This window comes from Neofelis nebulosa, chromosome 2 (assembly GCF_028018385.1).
Source record: "Neofelis nebulosa isolate mNeoNeb1 chromosome 2, mNeoNeb1.pri, whole genome shotgun sequence".
NCBI classification, from domain to species: Eukaryota; Metazoa; Chordata; class Mammalia; order Carnivora; family Felidae; genus Neofelis; species Neofelis nebulosa.
In genome coordinates, this window is record NC_080783.1 from 187,253,783 (window position 1) to 187,273,815 (window position 20,033).

A 20,033-nucleotide genomic window follows, 5' to 3' on the forward strand; every position below is an offset into this window, starting at 1 on the left:
AGAAGTGACATTTGAGCAAACATCTGAATGAAGTGAGTAAGAGACTCATGGAAATCTGTGGGAAGAGTGTTTCGGTCAGAGGAAACAAGGTCAAAGGCCCTGATGCAAGATATAGTTGGTGTATTAAGGAGCAGCAGGGCTGATGTGGCTGGAGTGCAGAGAGCATGTGGGAGAGGAGCAGGAAATGAGGGTGGAAAGAAGCCAGGGGCCAGACCGTGGGGTCCTGTAGGCCAGGATGAGGACACTGGATTTTCTTCTATGTGTGACAGGAAGGCCTGGAAAACTTTGCAGCAGGGAGTAATATAATCTGACTTACGTCGTAAAGGATTACTGTGGCTGCTAGGGTGGAGGACAGATTGTTGGAAGACAAGAAAGGAAGCAGGAGACTATTGCACTAGTAGAGTGAGAAATGGTGCCCTGTATTACCATATAAGCAATGAAGATGGTGAGAAGTAGTCTGAACACATTCCCATTGGCTGATACATTGGATAAAGAAGGTAAGAAGAGATGCCAAGAATCACAGTAGAATTTGAAAGGAGACTTCAGATTTAGTCTGCTCTGCTCTGCTCTAACTCTGTGGTCTCAGGTATATACTTCACTATCCTATACTTCACTTTCCTATACTTTTCCATCCTATACTTCACTTTCATTAGTCCAACAAATATGTATGGAGTGCCTATGGTATGTAGCCCCTGTTCTAGGTGCTGAGCCTAACAGCTTAAATTCCAGTAGGAAAGAAAATAAGCAACTTAGGAAGTAATAAACATTACCAAATAACCAGTCAGCGTATGTCAGAGAAAGTGACGAGGAAAGGGGAGATGTGTAAGAAAAGCCCCTGTGGAGGTGACATTGGACCTGAGTCATGTGTGGGAACTGCACCCCTCGCTGGGTCTGCCTCCCAGCTTTGTTGGGTGTTCACTAGGACAATGAATGGAAAAGCACGCTGACGAAAGCAGTTAAAAATGATTGTCTTAACTTGGCTCAGGTCTCCACCCAAAATATACACCCATCATTTCTGTTTAGACCTGAAAAAACAAACAAACCCACAACTCCTTCCTGTGTGCTGGGATGGTGCTTAGGGGCACCACCTTCTCCAGCACCTGTCTCTAGGATTCACAGGATTCACAGGATTATTCCAAAGATGCCAGATCTTCCAGGAGCTCTAGGTATCTAGAACTACCACCAAGTGCCATCCCACAAATCATCATCATGGGGCTGAGCTCCCCTTGGGGTCCAGGACAGAAAGCAGAAGGCATCTAAGTAAATGACTTTTGAAGGAATGGTCTAGAAAGGAATGCCCCTTTCATCTCCTTTTCTTCTCTCATCTCCCCATGGCCTCCCTTCTCCCTTTCTCTTGCTGTCTCTCAGCAGCCCCCCACACCTTCCCATAGGGTCCTGGCCAGCTGCTGCCCCTGGAGGTAGTGCAAAGATCCTGGGCTCTGCCCGGGTGAGGTCTAGGCTAGCCAGCCTAACTCAGCAGGCTTCGCCCACAGCCCCACCCTGACAGGCGGTGCCTCTGGCAGCAAAGTCATGGCCCTGACTCCTCTGTCTCCACGTTTAAGAACATCTCTAACTGCTCCTTGGATAGCTCAATTAGTAAAGTGAATATATTATATAAAGTCTAAAAGATTAAACTATCATCGTCAGCCCATAATTTCATGAAGAAGTCAGGGGACCGTATCCCTCTTATTAACTCTATAACAAATGTGATGAAAATGTTCAAATAGAATGTTAATGCAATGTTACGTGTAATTTTCCCAGGCGATTTTCTGCTGAAATATTTCTTTATTAATAGTAATTGAGGGTATAAATTATGAATGAGGCGATTTTCTCCTTTCAGTAGGAAAGACGTACTAATGGCAATAATTCTTTATAATAATTTTTGGGGAGAGTGTGGCGGGGAGAGAGGCTAGTCTAAAAACAGACAAAAGCCCCCTTCCCAAGTCTCCCTGGGGGGACAACACCTTTGCCACAGCCACCTCTCTTTAGCTCCACGTGCCCCAGACCGCCTGCAAGTGAAGTCTTTGTTCTTCATTAATTTTCCAAAAACCTCAAGGTCTGTTTGGAGGGCAGGAAGGAAGTTTTGCTTCTGGTCCTCAAATGGACCAAGTTCTGAAGAAAAACTTTTCTGCCTAGAAACCGTTCTGATGACAAGACCGAAGCCAGACTCCTCTGCTGAGCTTCCAGGTCTAATCAGCCTGGACCCAAACCATTTTTGTAGCACCCTAGAATATTCAAGAAGGAATGGCCCTCAGAAGTCTTTCCATCTAATTCACCCATCCCTGTTTATCAATGAAAGGGAAAAAAGGGTGGAGAGTGGGGATGGGTTATTCTATGCTACACAGTGAGTTTTCAGGAAAGCAGGGGCTCAGCCAAAGGGACCTTCCACATGCCTCTGCATGTGGACAGCCTCCAAGCCTCTCCTGTCTTCAGCTTCATGCTTGTGGGGCCCCAGCCTGGGCATCCTCCTCACCTGTCAAGACCCAGCTCAAATGTGGAGCACCTACAATGAGTAGGTGGTCTCATGTGCTTTGGTCTTAGTCATGTGGCCTTGACTTCTGTTTAGGATTGTCACGGGTCTGGACAGAGCTCCAGGAAGGCAAGGGCTGTAGAGAAACACTTCCAAGTTCTGCAGAGTGGTTAGACCAGTGCATTTCTTCAAGGTCTCTCTCCATTCAGGGATATCCCACTATACATTTTCCCATTCATTCATTAAACATCTACCATGTGCCAGGCACTGTGCCAGGTACCAGGGTTACAAAGATGAATGTATCCAACAAGAATTAAGATAAATTTGGTGTCCTCAAGATCACAAGTGGGAAAGACAGTAACAGGCACACAAACACCTATGTGAGATAACACATGCTTATTTCATAGCAAGTGTTTAATTATTATTGAATGTTTGAGGAACTGCCAGGCAGCCAGTGTGGCTGGAGTAGAGTGAGGGGAGGAGAGGTAGATCCTGCAGTACCTTGTGACCACAGTAAGGATTTCATCCTGAGCGAGAAGGACAGTCACTGGAGGATTCTCAGCAAAGGAGTGGCACAGTGTTACCTACACTGTTAAAAAGAACACCCTAATGGATCACTAGTTGGATGTGGAGGTTGAGGGCGAGGAGGGAATCTAGGATGATTTGGAATTTTGGCTACAGTGACTCAGTGCCTGTTCACTGTGGTGTCATTCACTGAGTTAGAGACACTGAAGGGGGAGCCAACTAGGGGACAGAAGATAAGCTCAATTTTGGACAAGCTGAATCTGAGGAGTATGAGGGTCAAACAAGTGGGAATGTCCAGGGGCCTAGGTGGAATCTGGAGTGACAGGGTGAGGTTGGGCTCTATAGGCTGGTTTCAGTCAGTGGCCTCTGGGCTCACACAGTTCCTTGCACATTGGATTTCATCATCTGTGTTTACAAGTTTATTCTCTCTACTAGACTTAAGCTCCTTGGGGCAAGAACTGGGACTGGTTAATTTTTCCTCCTTTGGTCACCAGCACAGGGCAGGGTATGCAGTTGCTGATGGCAAGAGTGCACTGAATGAGCAAATGAATGAATGAATGAAGGAAGGATGGAAGGAAGGGAGGGAGGAAGGGAGGGAGGGGAGGCAATGCTTATGCTCTGTGAGGCATGACCTGTGGTCTTGGGGGCACCATAGAATCTTTCTGGATTGCTCTAAACCCCCCACCCCCATCTCCACCCAAGAAAGGGCAGGCTCTCTCCCAGTGTCCTGAAAGATCACGTGAGAAATGCTATTGATGACCTTAACAATTGCCATGATGTTGGGCATTCCTGATGTCATTCATAGGGCTCAGTCTGTCACTGCTATGAGTGCTTGGCCCTTCCTTGGAGCAGGAGAAAAGGTCCCCTTCAGGTTCCAAACTCTGGCTGGGGGCTATATGGTCAACTTGTGTTGACTCAACTGCCCCAGGATCCCACCCAGCTGGAAATCTCATCATATGCCCTTCCCTTCACCTTCTTGCTATGTCTAAATCCCCAGTGACTGGACAGAAATGGGGCCACTATAATGGGAAAACCTTGTTTTGTTCAAAATAATATTTTTCTAAGCCTTCTGTTTGGACTCTTCCTGGTTCCATAAACCAGAGTCCATAGCAGGAACATCCAGCCTCGTGCACCCTGATAAAGAACACAAACCCATTCCCAAGAACCCAGATTTCAAGAGAGAACCCTGATAAATGCTCTATGGACATATTCCAGGATAATTCCCTACCAGTTCTTCCCTGCCCTTTACCATCTCTGGTTTTTCCTCTTTAGACACAAAAACCTTAGGAATATTCTAGTAGTCCTTGGCAGGGGCAAGGGTTGAGGCCTATATAACTGGGATGGCTTAGCTCTCTCCTTCGAAAACAGTGAGGACAGGGTGGGAAACAGAGCTATGTTAGTGATGTTCTCTGACTGACATAGTGACCTCTTGACCAGAGGCCACCAGGGTGACCTCCAAGGGCACCTCTATGTCTCCCCAAGCAGGGCCCTGGAGCCAGGAGGCCAGGCAGAGTTCCAGAGGTCTTTTCTCTTCCCCCAGGGAAATCTGTCCATTAGTAGTTGCCCTCCAAATTAGGGTAATGTATGTGCTCCTGCATAGACCCCCTACAGTATAACAGTCAGCCCTGAGGCTTCTCCAGCTCTGTTTCAGATCCATACCACTTGTCCAGAGAGACCCCTTCCTCTATTCAATACCGGGTCACTTCTAGACAAGGAAAGCTCAAGACTAGCTCAAAGCAGCCTTAATGGGGAGGGGGAGATCGATCTGGCAATCAGAGTGTTAAGTCCCCAACTCTAAAGCCTATCTTCTGGTCCCTTCCATACCCTACAGGCCAGCCAGAGTCTGGGAAACAGGCAGGTTTAGCTAGAGAGGGGTTAGGACTTGATCCACACCCCACCCCCCAACACTTAGTCTTGGCTCCCCTGGGCACCCTCCTCCCATTTTGGCCCACTTCCTTGTTGGACCAACAGCTCGATCTTGATCTCTTGAACAGGAAGGTTGACTCCAGAGGGGCCTTCTCTGAAAGCCAATGCTAATCGGGTTAGGGGCCAGGCTAGGGCGCTGCACTCCCTCTGTAGGACCAAGTGCAAGTGAAAAAACGCCAATTACCAGATGACAAAAAGGGTCCCTGCCCCTGGGGAAGGGCAAGCTGGGGGGAGGGATGGGAGGGGCACAGTAACTGAACACCTTGCCGGAAATAGCTCCCATCAGTCCACTTAGGGAGCCATCAGCCCCGGCAGATTTATGGGCAGCGTGTGCCCCTCTGATAGATCGGACTATTTAAAGGCAGCCGAAGCCTCCATTTATATCAATGTGGAGCAGAGAGGGAGGGTGAGAGGCTGTGGCGGGGGAGTGAGGAGCAGCATTGGGGGCAAACCCCGAGGTGGCATAGTGGCTTCAGAGAAGAGGTAAGGCTGCTGGCCGTGAGGACTGGATAGGAGTCTCCAGATCAAGTCCCAGTGGTGCCCAGGGAGGGCCTGGAATGAGGGCTTCAAAGGCTTCCCAGCAGCGTCTCTGCCCCAGCTCCAACCCAGACTCTTTGCCAGCCCCGCCAGCTGAATCGGGTAGCACAGACTGATGCAGAAGTGGAACTCCTGATTGGATTTCTAGCAGTGCCCCCACCCTCCCAGCTGCGGGGCATGCTTGCCCTCCATGCAACCTCCCCCTTGCCTGGGCTAAGAGAGAAGGAATTGGGTTAGGCTGGGGGCATTAGCCGTTGAGGAATGGCCTGCTGCCTCCTGCCTGTTTGTCCCCAGCCTGCACTTCCTGGGGGCAGATTAAGCTGCGCCCATCGCTCTCCCTGGCTCTGCCTGGGCCTTCCTCCCCTAACTCCATTACTCCCAGGCTGAGGTGCTTACCCGACCCGTGGTGGTCCCACTGATAATTCACCTCTCAGGAAACTCTGCCTTTCTGACCTCTCATCACCTCCTCCCCCATTCCCGCTCCCACCCCACCTCCCACCTCCTCCCCAGGCTTCCAGATCTGTACCCAACTGGCCTTATTCTCCTGGCTCAGTAATAAACTGCTATCATTCACCAACATATTACTAGGAACAGAACCAACAGCTATCAGTTCGTTGGTTACTGATTCATTAATTCGTTCACTCATCCACTGTGCTGACTGAACACTCTACTGAGGGCCCTAGGCTGGGTACTGAGGATACTGAGCTAATTCAGGTACATTCCCTGTCCTGGAGGAACTTAAGATTGAAGGGCAGGTAAGCAAGGGAGCAGCACAACCAGACTTGTCCCTACAGGGTGGAGAATGGATGAATGGGGATGGGAGCAGAGATGGGAAAGCAGCATGGTAGTTCTCAACCCTGGCTATACAATAGAATTAACTGGGGAGCTTAAAAATGATGATGCTCAGGGGCGCCTGGGTGGCTCAGTCGGTTAAGCGTCTGACTTCAGCTCAGGTCGTGATCTCGCGATCTGTGGGTTTGAGCCCCGCATCGAGCTCTGTGCTGACAGCTCAGAGCCTGGAGCCTGTTTCAGATTCTGTGTCTCCCTCTCTCTGACCCTCTCCCGTTCATGCTCTGTCTCTTTCTGTCTCAAAAATAAAGGTTAAAAAAAATGATAATGCTCAGGCCACACAGAGATCAATTAAATACGAATCTCCAGGGAGAGATCCAGGCATCAGATTTTAAAAAGCCCTACCCCATCAGGAGATTCCAATGTCCTGGAGCCAAGGTTGAAAACCAGTGAATTAGATGTCTACTGCAATAGTCCAGGCAGGAAAAGATAGTGATCCACACAAGGGTAGCAATAATGTGGATGGAAGGGAGAGGAAATTTGAGAACTGTTTCTCTTGCAGCTGTTTCTAACTGGTCACACTATCTGGTCTCCCATTTAACCAATACTCCCACCATTCGTCTCATATGACCTCAATCATGACTTCACAGAAGAAACTGAGGCCATCAGGTAAAACTCTGCAGGACTGGAAGTCCTTACAGGCAGGCAGCAGTTCTGAATTCACAGGGGTCAGTGGAGCTCTCACAGGATAGACACCTAATAGATCCTGAACTGAACTGACTAGTGGGCACCTAGAAGTGTGGGTCCCCAGCTGAGGAGACAGATGTGAGGAGAAAACACAGACTGGGGGGACACTAGCCCTGGGGAAGACCAAGGGGCTTGTGGAAGAAAAGAAGTGCGGAAAAGAGACAGAAGGACAACCAGAGAGGCAGAAAAAGGGGTTGTGGAGGAAGGAATAAACCAAGTAGCCAGCTTTCCCTGCGATGCTGTCCTGGGTGTCCAGCCATTATCACTGAATTTGGACTTCACAACCTTTTGAAGGAGGCGCTCTGTCTCTATTTTACAGATGGAGATCCAGGGTCCGAGAGTGTAACTCAGCTCAGGTGTTGTGAGGGGACCCAAATTTGGGAGCTAAGATGTGAAACCAGGTCTGTCCAATCTAAGGCATCTTTGCACTATGGCATACTATAGGACACAAAAGGGTCACAGAGCCCAGTGACAGGGAATTTCAAGGATGAGGAAGGAGCCAACAGTATCAAATGCAGCAGCCTCCCCTCTTCCTGTTTACCTGGCCCCACTTTCCTGGATGGCCTTGGAACAGGTGCCATCAGGGCTGGGAGGAAAGCAAGGCACCCCTCAAGTCCTCAGCTTTTTTGGATAGAACCCCTTTGTCCACAATCAACTGTGCCACTTCAGCCGCCTCCCACAGCAGGCGGCCAACAGGCAGATTGGTTGGGGGTGGGGGCTGTGCCTGAGCTTCAGCTCAGCCCAGTTAGAGCATGCTCAGCTTGGAGGGGCCCAGCCTGGCCTTACCCCTGTGTCCCTAGGACGGTGCTGGGAGAGAAGGGGCTGCCTCCCTCCTCCCCAGTTCACAAAACCCTTCTAATTTGGTAAGGCCCTGGCCCATTGTCCCCTTCTTGGTGAAATATCCTGAAGCTATTCCCCATGGCCCTGGCCTCACGAAGTGCTCTCTTCTCTGGATTCCCACCATAGCTCTTTACTCAGGCCTGTGAGAACTTGATCACGGTATATTTCAGTTACCTGGTAGGTGTCTGTTATTCTCAGCCCCACTCAGGTCACCAGCAGCCCAAGGGCAGGGGGCGAGTATGATTCTTGACTGGATCCCCGACATCCTTCTGTGGTGGTGTTGGATAAATACACATTGATGGAATGAATCAAGAAACTCTAGGACAAGGCTGGAAGGAGACATGTGGGGTGGAGGAGGGGAAGGTAGGAGAAATGAGGCCCTTTGTGATTCATAACGGCCCAAGCAGTGCAAATGGCCCCAGGCTTTCTAGCAACAGTTTCCAGTCCTTAGGAAGAAACTTTTGGGGGCATATAAGGAGCTTGTGCCTGCCTTTTAGGGTTTCCTTGAGCTGAGCATGTTCCAGTTCCCTCCAGACACCCACTTAGCCCCTGTGGTTGTCTGGGACCTGCTGAGTCTGAGGCGGAGATTGAAACAGTGGCAGCAACGACATGGCCGGGAGAGGCTGAAGGCGCTCCTATATCTTTGCTCAGGAAATGGCCTCATAAAAGTGACAGGGAGACGCACCTATGGATGCTTGTTAAAGTTTTATTACTAATCACCTCCAAAGTCAGCGAGGCAGAGGGGGGGTTGGAGCTGGGAAATGGAGTCATCAGGGCCTGGGAGCAGGTGTCAGCTGCCTCAGCATCAGAGGCAGAGATGGCCCGGTGGGCTGAGGTGGCCCCAGCTCCCTGCAGCATCCTGGACTCCTCACCCTGCTCTGGGTCCACCTGGATGGGGCACTACCCCAGCGTTCTCCCACCTTGTGAAACGGAAACTCCCTCATTCATTCCCGTATCTAGTAGGTCACTATGCTGAGTTCAAACCTCCTCTGAAGCTACAGACCCATCCCTGCTCCTCCTCCCAGTGCCACTGCTCTGGTCAGATGCATCATCTCTTACTTGGTCCATCTAGATGGCCTCCCAAAGGCCCTGCCTTTGGTCGGCCCCTCTAGACAACCTCTCCCACTGCTCCTGGGGTGATCCTCCCTCTTCAGTGACCTCTAGTTGCCTCCAGAATGGGTCTAATTCCTTGATAGAGCATGGACATTCCTTCAAGGCTTGCACCCTTCCTTGATCTTTAACACAATTTTCCACTATTTCCCACCAAGGCCAAACAATTAGAGTCTCCCCCCAAATCCATGTACTATCTGCCAAGAAATTCCTTCTCCCCAAATGCTTGGTAAACATATGCTCTTTTTTTTTTTTAATTTTTTTTTCAACGTTTTTTATTTATTTTTGGGACAGAGAGAGACAGAGCATGAACGGGGGAGGGGCAGAGAGAGAGGGAGACACAGAATCGGAAACAGGCTCCAGGCTCCAAGCCATCAGCCCAGAGCCCGACGCGGGCCTCGAACTCACGGACTGCGAGATCGTGACCTGGCTGAAGTCGGACGCTTAACCGACTGCGCCACCCAGGCGCCCCACATATGCTCTTTTTTAAGGACACAGCTCAGACATCTTCAGGAAGGCTTCCCTGACCTCTCAATGCATTCATCAATCACACTGTTTGATAATCGTGATTCTTTGTACAAGTGCTTCATAGAGTATAAACTTCTCTAGGGCAGGATTCATGTCTGATTCATTTCTCCATCCCCAGGAGTCTGGCTTGGTATCATGGTTTGCTGAGTGAAAGAATGAATGGAGAAGTGTCTTGAAGTTTGCATTCTGCAGAGCCACTCGCTACACAAGGGTAGGGGCAGTGGCACAAGTGTAGGGGCAAGGCAGTGACGCCGGATCCCTGGGCTGAGCGAGAGATGGTGTGTCTGACCAGGGCAGTGGCACTGGGAAGGAGGGGCAGGGATGGATCAGATGGCTTCAGAGGAGGTTTGAACACAGCTTGCTGACTTGCTAGGTACAGGAGTTGAATAGGAGTTCAATTATTAATTAAATAAGTCAATGAGGATTAAATGAGATAATGTGTGTGAAAACACTCAGACTCTAAAGATACTGTTTTCATTGTTCTGTTCCCACACATATCTTGCCAGTGTCCTTTTTCTTATTTGGTTACCACCACCTCTGTTCTCCGGGACCCAAACTGATGAAGGCAAGAAAGGAATCTGAAGATGCTGGAAAATCTTGAAGCTATTTTTCCTGTTTAGAAACTGCACCTGCTCCTCTAGTCACATCATGGTTCTTCCCTCTTCTGGTATCTGAGAGGTGAGAGAGGGGTGCAGAATTTTCACTGACTCAATTGGCCCTCAACTCAACCTTATATGGAAGATGCCCTTCTCTGGCCCTGGGCTCTGTGCTAGTGCTGGGGACATAGAACCATCGGACAAGTTCTTGCTCACCACAGGTTCTCACCATGTCTCAGGAGGTGATACAGTTAGCAAGTGGCTACAGCCTTTTTAAAGGCCGCCCCGCTCCGGAGCCCTGAGCTCTGCTGGTGCTATCTGGGTGGGCACTAAAGAGGACAGAAACCAGGGAGTGTGGAGGGTCCTAAATGAGCTATGACTCAGCCTGGTCTGAGGGGGCCCAGCAAGCCTCAGCTCCCACCCCAGGAACAGCCCTTCCTGGAGGGAGCTCAGGGCTGATGGAACAGTAGGTGGGGAAGGGGGGGCTCTGCCAGAGAGGAGGCGCCCTCAGAGGAGGCAGTATGGGGCCACTTCACCACACTTCTCTGTATAGGCCCATTCTCCCTCACAAAGCACAGGTCACCCTCTTGCCTCCAAAGCAGGCAAGTGAACAGGGTCAGGGGTCTTTGGAAATTATCTGCCCAGGGCAAAGGGAATGGCATTTGATGTAGAGAAGCGAGCATCCTCAAAAGTGGGCCAAGATGCCTTGACGCCCTAGGGCCAAGTCCCTCCATCTACCACCCTGGATTGAGAGCAGTTTCAGTGGGCACAGCTCTCCCCAACTTTGCTCTGCTTTCCATGAGTCAGAGCTGTGGCCCCTCTGCCTCCCGGGCACCACCCACCTGCTCCAGCCCCAACTCCTTTTCCTTCTGGGCTAGACAGAGGTCTCCCCTGAGGTGCCCCCTGCCTCACCTACATGAGCTTGGTCTGATCCTGTGGTGCTGCCTGCCCCCCCTTCCTCCTTTTCATCTCTATATATCTGTCTAATGAACATTTCAATAAGCCGAGCACAGCTTTTTCCACTTAATAAGCAGAGTGCTGACTTCATTGCGGCTTTGCTCTTCACTTATCTGTTCAGGGCCTTAAATCACTCCTAGGAAAAAGCTTAGCAAAGGGAAACCTGGTATCCTGGCTATTGGCTGCTCCTGTCAGCACCCTTCCCTGCTGGGGCTGAGGGGATGCCCTGCTTCCACAGAAAAGCATGAAAATGCAAATAAACTCATGGTAGCCAAGAGACAGGAAGGCTAAGGCCAGAGGCCGGGGGTGTCAGAGCCACCACCTTTGAAGGAAGTTCTAGAGGCAAGTGGATATGGCACCCCACAGCCAACCTGGGGTATCCTGCTCCAAACTGGGGATGAGGTGGGGTTGCAAACCAGTGAAGCTCTGTGAGGGAGACATTCTGAGAAAGGTATGTTTAATGAACATCTACTATATGCTAGGAACTATGCTAGGTGCTAAGGACAGAATGGGGAACAAAATTATAGGCCCTGCCCTCATGGACTTGCTTTCCAGCAGGAAACAAAAACATTCAACAAATAATTTCCTAAATAAGGTCCGTGAGGGACAATGACAGGTGTTATGGTAATAAACAATGGGGACTGGGGAAAGCTTCCCTTAGGAAATGAGGTTTAAGCTAAGGTCTGAAAATGACTGGTTGAGACAGGTGACAGGTAACTCAGGAGAGACCAGAATAGCCCAATAACTGCTCACTTCCACCAGTTACATGTTGTGTAATTGTTACGTGTTGAGACCACATAATGTAGTGGCAAAGGACACAGACTTTGGAGTAAGACACACCTATATATGAATTCTAGCTGTGAATTTACTAGTTGTGTGATTTTGGGGAAGTTAGTTAACCTTTCTATGCCGTCGTGTCTTCATCTGTAAAATGGGGTTAAAGCACCCACTTTGCAGGACTCTTGTAAAGGTTAAACTTGATCCTCATTGTAAAGAATGTATAAAGTACCTGGCATGTAGGACATGCTCAATAAGCAGTAGATGCTACTACTAATAGTATTATCATATGCATCTATTTTCCCCCCTTAGTCTACCAAGAGGTCCTTGAAAGCTTAGACAAAGTCTTACAGGTTTTGTGTCTGATTAGACAGAATGGGAAGAGATAGCTATTTCACATGGTGCAAGGACTCTCCCAGAAAAGAGCACCAGGCATCCAGCCAAAGAAAGGCATGACCCTTGGAGTATATGTGCATATATGGTGGGGGATGGGCCATGGGATGCTGTGTTCCAGGATCCTTCTGGATCTAGTTGGCAGGAAGACTTCAGGGCAAAAGGGCACAGACTCAATTAAATGTGAGCAAGTGCGAGGCAGCGCCTTTTGTGATAAACACATCAAAATTCCCTCTCCAGTGTTCAACTCTGCATGGTCAGCCACGGTTCTGGCAAAGGACCTGGAAATCCTTCTTCATTTAGACAGTTCCCCGAGGCTGTTGGCTAAAAGACTAAGAGAGCCGTGAATAAGATATTAAAGAAGAAGGAGAACATACTTCTTGAGGTGTCCAGCTGGAGCAGTCCTATCTGCAGGGCTCTGCTGTGTCAATCTGTCCTGTCCTAGAGAAGATCCAGGAGGTGCGAAACTTCCTTACTAGGAAAGGTTAAATGACTTACTCTCAAGTCTGCAAAGCTGAAGGCTGCTGGGGGATGTACAGGAAATCACAAACAGTGTAGAGAAGGTGATTAAAGACTTACTCATGAAATCCTGAAACCCTAAGCAAGTGGGTTTGCTTTGGAAGCTTGAGCACATTTGAGTTGAACAAAGGTGATTGCTATTTAACACAGTGGCCAGTAAACTTAAATTCATTAGCCCAAGTGGTGGGTCTAGCAGAAAACATAAATGAATCAAAAAGTATTCGGACAAATTTATGAAAGACAGTCATATATGCCTCTTTAATCAGGGTTTGTTCAGTGAATGAACCAATGAATATGAATGATCCTGGTTTTCAAGGTATTTCAATTCAATACAATAAATATTCATGGAGTACCTACTATGACAAAGCATCGTGCAGGATGTAAACCTGAACAGTTTCTATCTAGAAGCTTACACTTTTATAAGAGGATTAGAAAGAACAGTGTCAACACAGGGAGAACACAGTGAGTGCTGTAAGAAAAATGCATGAGACCATGGGCACTCACAGAAGGGAGAAATTCTGTAAGGTTTAGAAAAGGGATCAAAAAAGATTTTATGGAGTAGGTGATAAGGAAATAAAGGTATCCCAGAACAAGGAAATGACAAGTTCCAAGATTTGGAGGTGAAAAAATAAAAGAATATGTTTAAGTACTGATAATAAGCATAGTAAGAAGGGGTGGGGAGGAGGGAAATAGGGAGTGAGAGAGATACTTAGAACAGAATAGTGTCAGTCCAATAGCAAAGGAAAGTCTGCGCTGCCCTATAGGGAGTAAAAAAGCAGAGTCAGAATTCCCAAGGCAAGATCTTCCAGATCCTATGACAATCAGGCCCTGAGATGGAAAGGAGCAGACAGAGATTAGGGTAGTTCTTAAATTTAAGACTCAAAATAACCGGTAGATTTCAGAGCTAAGCAGAAAGAAGCTCCTTCAGCTCAGCCCCCAGAGAGATGCAGAATGAGGTCCCATGGTTCCCCATTAGCACAGAGATTGTCTTTGCCATTTCTGGCCTCCTGGGGTTCTTAGTGAGCAAGAACATTGAGCCCAGTTGCATTGTGAGCTCCCTGGGTACTCCCTCCCTGTCCAGTAACATTTGTACAGAGGGGAACTTTGATTAAAAATGAACATTAGGAGCAGCCAGGAAGAGATAAGAGAGGAAAGGAGATATCCTAAATAGGTCCACCAGTGTGTATGTGGTGGGGGGGGGGGAGGGGGGCGGGTTGCAATAAAAAGAAGGTAGGTTTACCAGAGGACAGTGGCCAAATCTTAGGACACAGAAGGGAGTCATTAGTTCACTCAGGTTGTTATTAACTAGCAATTTATGGAGCATGTTGTATGTGCCAGGCACTGTACTAGATCCAAGGAAATACAGTAGCTGTCTTTAAGAAGCTAAAAGTCTGGGGGCGCCTGGGTGGCTCAGTCGGTTAAGCGTCCGACTTCGGCTCAGGTCATGATCTCGCGGTCCGTGGGTTCGAACCCCGCGTCGGGCTCTGTGCTGACAGCTCAGAGCCTGGAGCCTGTTTCAGGTTCTGTGTCTTCCTCTTTCTTTGACCCTCCCCTGTTCATGCTTTCTCTCTCTCTGTCTCAAAAATAAATAAACGTTAAGAAAAAAAAATTTAAAAAAAAAGAAGCTAAAAGTCTGGTAGGGAAGAAAAACATATGGACAGATCATTAGAAAATGGTGTGGTTAGAAAAGTAAGTTCTGGGTAGGTACAAAGGGGGGAATGGTCAGCAACATTAAGGAAGGCTTTAAGGAAGATATGTCACTTGAGCTGCATCTTGGAACATGAGTAGGAGTTCAACAGGTGGATGAAGGGATAGAGCGCATTCATGGGAGAGGGAAGGGTATGTGTAGTCAAGGAGGTAAAAATAAATTGGTATTTGCAAAGGAAGTACTTCAATATGGCTGGAATTTAGGGTATGCATGGAGGCGCCATAAGGGCTGAGACTGGGGAGATGGGTGGGGTCAGCTCATAAAGGGCTTTAAATGCTGTACTAACGAGTCTGGACTTGATCCTGTAGGCAAAAAGGAGCCATTGAGGGAGTTAAGGAAGAGGTGAGGCATGATTGGATTTGCAGTATAGAAATATCACTCTCAGGCGCCTGGGTGGCTCAGGTCATGATCTCATAGTTTGTGAGTTCCAGCCCCACTTTGGGCTGCGTTGGGTTCTGTGCTGATAGCTCAGAGCCTGGAGCCTGCTTCAGATGCTGTGTCTCCCTCTCTCTTTGCCCCTCCCCTGCTGATGCTGCTGTCTCTCAAAAAATGAATAAATGTTAAAAAAAAAAAAAAGAAATATCACTCTTGAAACAGTGTGGAGAAATTAAAGAATCAGAATTATTGGCAGGGAGACTGCGAAGGAGCTATGGCAAAAATCCAGGAGAAAGGATGAGAGGTCTCAGCTAGAACAATGGAACAGGGAAACAGTGGGAATAAAGAGGAAGAGATCAAACAGAGTGAAGAGGTGAGTGGGGAGGGTAAGCCGGGAAGGCCATTGCCTTCTACCTGCTTGCTGTGAAATTCCAGCCAGGACCTAGACTAGTTCTCCACCTGGCTGCATGCAAGGACCTGCTCCGTTATGGAGCATTGGGTGGCTTGGCCCCACAGGTTTGCCTAAGATGATTTCTGGGCAAAAGATAGATCTTTTTGCCATTCCATTCTCCTGTCATTTGATTCTGGGCCCCTGATCAATGCCCCACTCCTATCCCAGCCTGTTTCCTATTCTTGAATCTAACATCGAAGCGCTTCCTTCTGCACACTGAAGAAGCTATTAGGATGGTTTTTGGCTCTACAGGACAGACAGCTTTGTTGAGCATGGATAGACCAGGGAGTGTAATCTTGAGACACATGTCAGGATTCCTACTCTGCTTAGCTTGGGGCCCGATACTGTACTCAGGGAGTGAATCAGGAGAGGAGTAGGGCGAGGGAGAAGGACACTCCCTATGCAGTGATAAGAGGTTCTCACTTTTTGGCCTAAGTCTCTTCTCAGTGCCCACCAGGCTGTCAGCTCCCTACATTCTAGGCTTTGCCTCTTCAGAGACTCTTGCTCTTTGTTCTGGTAAGCCTGAGTGGACAAGGAGATCCAGCCTTCCTCATCTCCATCCTGCCTCCATTTTAGGAGCAGGGGCTGGCAGAATCTGTTTGCCCTTCCAGTTCTACGTACCACCCTTCTCCATCCTATCCTATGCCCAGGAAGCTGACCACAATGGACTGCCTCAAGCAAGCTCCCTTGCCTTCAGGATTCTTACTGGGTTTGACACATAGAGGACATTAGTGAACAGGAGGAGAGAGGCAGTTGGGATAATATTATCCTGGCTCCTTCTTCCTCTACTGAAGGTCACAGCTCCTAAGCACAGCCGTAGTTGTAGCCACAGCTCTGTCTGGGATTTGGCACATGCTCCCTCAGGCCAAGGAGTGGTAACAGCTCCCCTGCTGCACTTCACCTTCTCTTTGCAAATAGTCCCTTCCTCAGATGTTCCTCAGTTACACCATTTGTGGACCTCTGTTTTCCCCTAGAACTCTAATACTGCAGGCATCCTCAGATGTATCACACTAGCTAGACATATTTGTTCTAGCAAGTTCTTTTCAGTTCCATCCTACTTTGTCTATCATGGACTTTTTGGGATTGTATTAGTAAATGCCACTCCTTTCTGGGCTGATGGGCAAACTGTAGAGAAACCAAACAAGTTTTATTCCATGCTGTTGGCCTGGGCAGCTTCTCATATAACTTTACTTAGATGTTCATTCCTATAGCTTTGCAGAGAGTACAATGGCTAAAAAGAAGCTGGGGCACCTGGGTGGCTCAGTTGGTTGAGCATCCAACTTTTGATTTCAGATCAGGTCATGATCCAAGGGTCATGGGATCAAACCCCACCTCGGGCTGAGCTCCATGGTGAGCTGAGCATGGAGATGAGCATGGAGCCTGCTTAAGATTCTCTCTCTCTCTCTCTCTCTCTCTCTCTCTCTCTCTCTCTGCCTCTGCCCTTTCCCCCTGCTCACCCTCTTAAAAAAAATAAATAAATAAAAATAGAAGTTAAACTGAGACACAGAAAATGTCAGAACTGGGAAGGTGGGTGGTTTGAAGCATTCATTCATTCTTATAGTTAGCAAATAGTTGTAGAGCACTTACCATGTTCTAGACACCATGCTACGTACCATGGATTCAACAAACAGTAAACAAAATACAATCTTGGTCTCACCGTGCATGTGATTTTGTTGGAGAAACAAAGGAGTAATTAGGCAATTATAATAAGATAACCTTATTAGAGGGGTGTGTATGGGGTGAAGTGGAAATACACAAATGTGGCACTTATCCTAATCTTCGGAGGTGGGACACAGAAGGCTTTCCAGAGGAAGTGAGTCTAAGCTATGATCTGAAGGAAATCTTGGGAGTTGACAGGAGTGAAGAGTTGGGGGGAAGGAGGGAACAGCATGTGCAAAGGTGAGGAGTTGGAACCTGGTGTGTTGGAAGGCTGAAAGTAAGTCAGTATGACTGGAGTTGTAGGTCAGGGGTAGAGTGGTGAGAGATTAGTCTGGAAAGGTGGTAGACCAGATCATATATAGCCTTCTAGACTGTATTAAAGAGTTTGGACTTTGTTCTGAGAGCAATGGGGAGCCACTGGTGGTTTTTAAGTAGAGAATGAACACAATCAGTTTTGTATTGAAGTAGCTGGTTGTACTGTGGTTGGAAGAGGCAAGATAGGACCAGGGGGCCATCTTGGAGGCTGGGACAGGGACAGGAACAGAGACAGTGAGACTTCATAGAATATGGACTGGTTAGTGATTGCATGGGGAGAGGGAGGAAGACAGAAGAGTCAGGGACTGCTCCCATTTCTGACTTAGTGTCTGTGGAGAGGGGACATAAATAAGAAAGAGGGGAGGAGCAGGTCTGACAGGAGGTTGAAGGTGTGTTTCATTTCCATTCTTGAAGAGATGTTGAGATGGCATGTCTGAGTATAGCCTAAAGGAAGCCAGTTACAGGGATCTGGAGTTTCCATGTTCACAAGTTCTAAGTCTGCTACTGAGCTCCTTTCTCTGAGTATCCCAAAATTGTCTTGGGTGAGGTTTATCAGAACCACCAAGCAGCTTCCATACTTCCTGTTTCAATAGCCTGCTGCCTGTTCTTTGATGGCATCTCCCAGCACTGGAGGGGCACTGGCTTCTGCTTGCATACATCAAACCAGTTCCAACTCTGGGTCAGGGCCCCACAGGGCTCCCATCCATCTCCCATAAGGAGGTAAGATGGAGGTGCATGTCAGGAGGAAACAAAATATATGGCTTGGCTTGGCTTGTGGAATGTCAGCCTGAGGAGCTCTGCATTATGGAGTAGGGAGCAGGAATGAGGATTCTGAGCAGAGAAGGACTATGGTGAAATTGTAGCCTTATGATGTGTAAACTGGTGGTGATGTGTAAGGTGAATCGGAGGTAAGGGGACCAATGGGGAGGTTGTTATAATAATGTAGAAAGTGGCTTTTTTTTTCTGTATGGGGGTTTTCTAATGCTAACCAAATTAGTAAAGATTTAAAAATTGATAATGTGGGTGATGGTTTAAGAAAATGGGTATAGTCATTCACTGCTGAGGAGATTGTGAATTGGTATAACATTTTTGGAAAGCTGTCTATCACTATGTATCAACAACTTTTTAAAAGTTCATACCATCTGACACAATAATTTCTTTGCTAGGAATATAACCTAAGGTAATTATCAGAAATTCAAAAATATGTATGCTCAAAGATGTTCATCAGTGTGTTATTAATAATAGCAAAAGAAAGAAAGAAAAAAAAGAAAGACAGAAAGAAAGAAAGAATCATCTAAGAATTCATCGAAGGGAGAAGGGTTCAATAAATTAAAATGCAAGGAAATAAAGAAAATAAATGTTTTAACATCATTGGGAAAAAAGGGGTTGGAAGCATATTTAAATAGAATTAGAAAATGCTTGCAATAGAGTGATAAGTGGTAAAATCATGATACAAATGAAATTTAGTATCCTGGATTGAATCCTGGAACAGAAAAAAGATATTGGTGGAAAAACTATGGAAATCCAAATATAGTCTGTAGCTATAGCTTAATAGTTTAGTTAATAATAACATTGTACCAATATTAACTAATTCTTAGTTCCAACAAATATAAGATGGTGATCTAAGATGTTAACATTGGGGAAGCTGGATGAGGGGTATATAGGAACAATTTATATCATTTTTGTAATTTTTCTGTTAATCTGTAGCTAACTTTTTTTAATGTTTATTTTTGTGTGTGTGAGAGAGAAAGAGACAAAGCATGAATGGGAGAGGGACAGAGAGAGAGAGGGAGACACAGAATCTGAAGCAGGCTCCAGGCTCTGAGCTGTCAGCACAGAGCCCAACGTGGGGCTCAAACCCATGGACCGTGAGATCATGACCTGAGCCAAAGTCAGATGCTTACCCAACTGAAATACCAGGTGTGCAGTAGCTAACATTTTTTGAAGCTTACTACACATCAGGCATTGTATAAACTACCTACCTTCCTTATAATATTCCCTTTAATCCTCATTACTATCTTATGTGGTAGGTACTATTAAAGCCCATTTTACAGATGAAGAACCAGAGGCTCAAAGTCATACAGATTTTAAGTAATATGGCCAGGATTCAAATTCAGATATTCTTGACTCTAAGGTCTGTGCTATTTCAATTCTTCATTGAAAAAAAGAAATGCAGTGCCAAATGGTTAATCGTGGCTATCTCTGGAAGGTGGAATCACGTTTCCTTTCTTCCCCCTTGGGGGCTGTTGTGGGAAGAAAAAGGATAGGGGAAAGAAAGGATAGGACTTCCCATCTGATGACGCATGGGTGATAAAGTCAAGAATTGAAGACGGTAGCACATTTTGGTGTTACTTCCAGAGAGGGGGCCAGTTTTGGTGGGCGCTGGGGAAAACAATGACTTTGGCTTCTGCTCTGCTGGCATAAAGGTACTATGGGATATCCAAAGTTCCATGAACAACCTGAGTGGGAGGTCAAGGCCTGCCTCAGGGTCCCCATGGTTCTGGGAACCATGGGTTAAGTGTGCTATGTAACACTGGGAGGAGGCACACATTCAGGGGTGGAGGGTGAGGATGACATGAATGGGACCAACCCAACCAGGGAAGCATTGCAGGGAGGGTCAAGAATTTCCTGAGTGTCTCCGATAAGTTGCCACTGAAGCTGATCACAGGCTTATGTTATGCTTACGATCCATACAATACAAGCTTATGATATACTTTGGTACATCTCCTGCAGCCTAATCTTGGGGCTGGGACAAGGCAGAGCACCTATCTTGGGCAAATCCTCGCGGATACAATTTTGCTTTCTGGAGAG

The 20,033-nt window shown here is 47.4% G+C and overlaps 1 protein-coding gene across 4 annotated transcripts in view; it reads right to left on the reverse strand.

The window, feature by feature from the left end:
- Positions 1-20,033, reverse strand: part of RNF220 (ring finger protein 220) — a 225,504-nt gene that overhangs the window by 76,541 nt on the left and 128,930 nt on the right. The gene's annotated exons all lie outside the window — the stretch shown is intronic.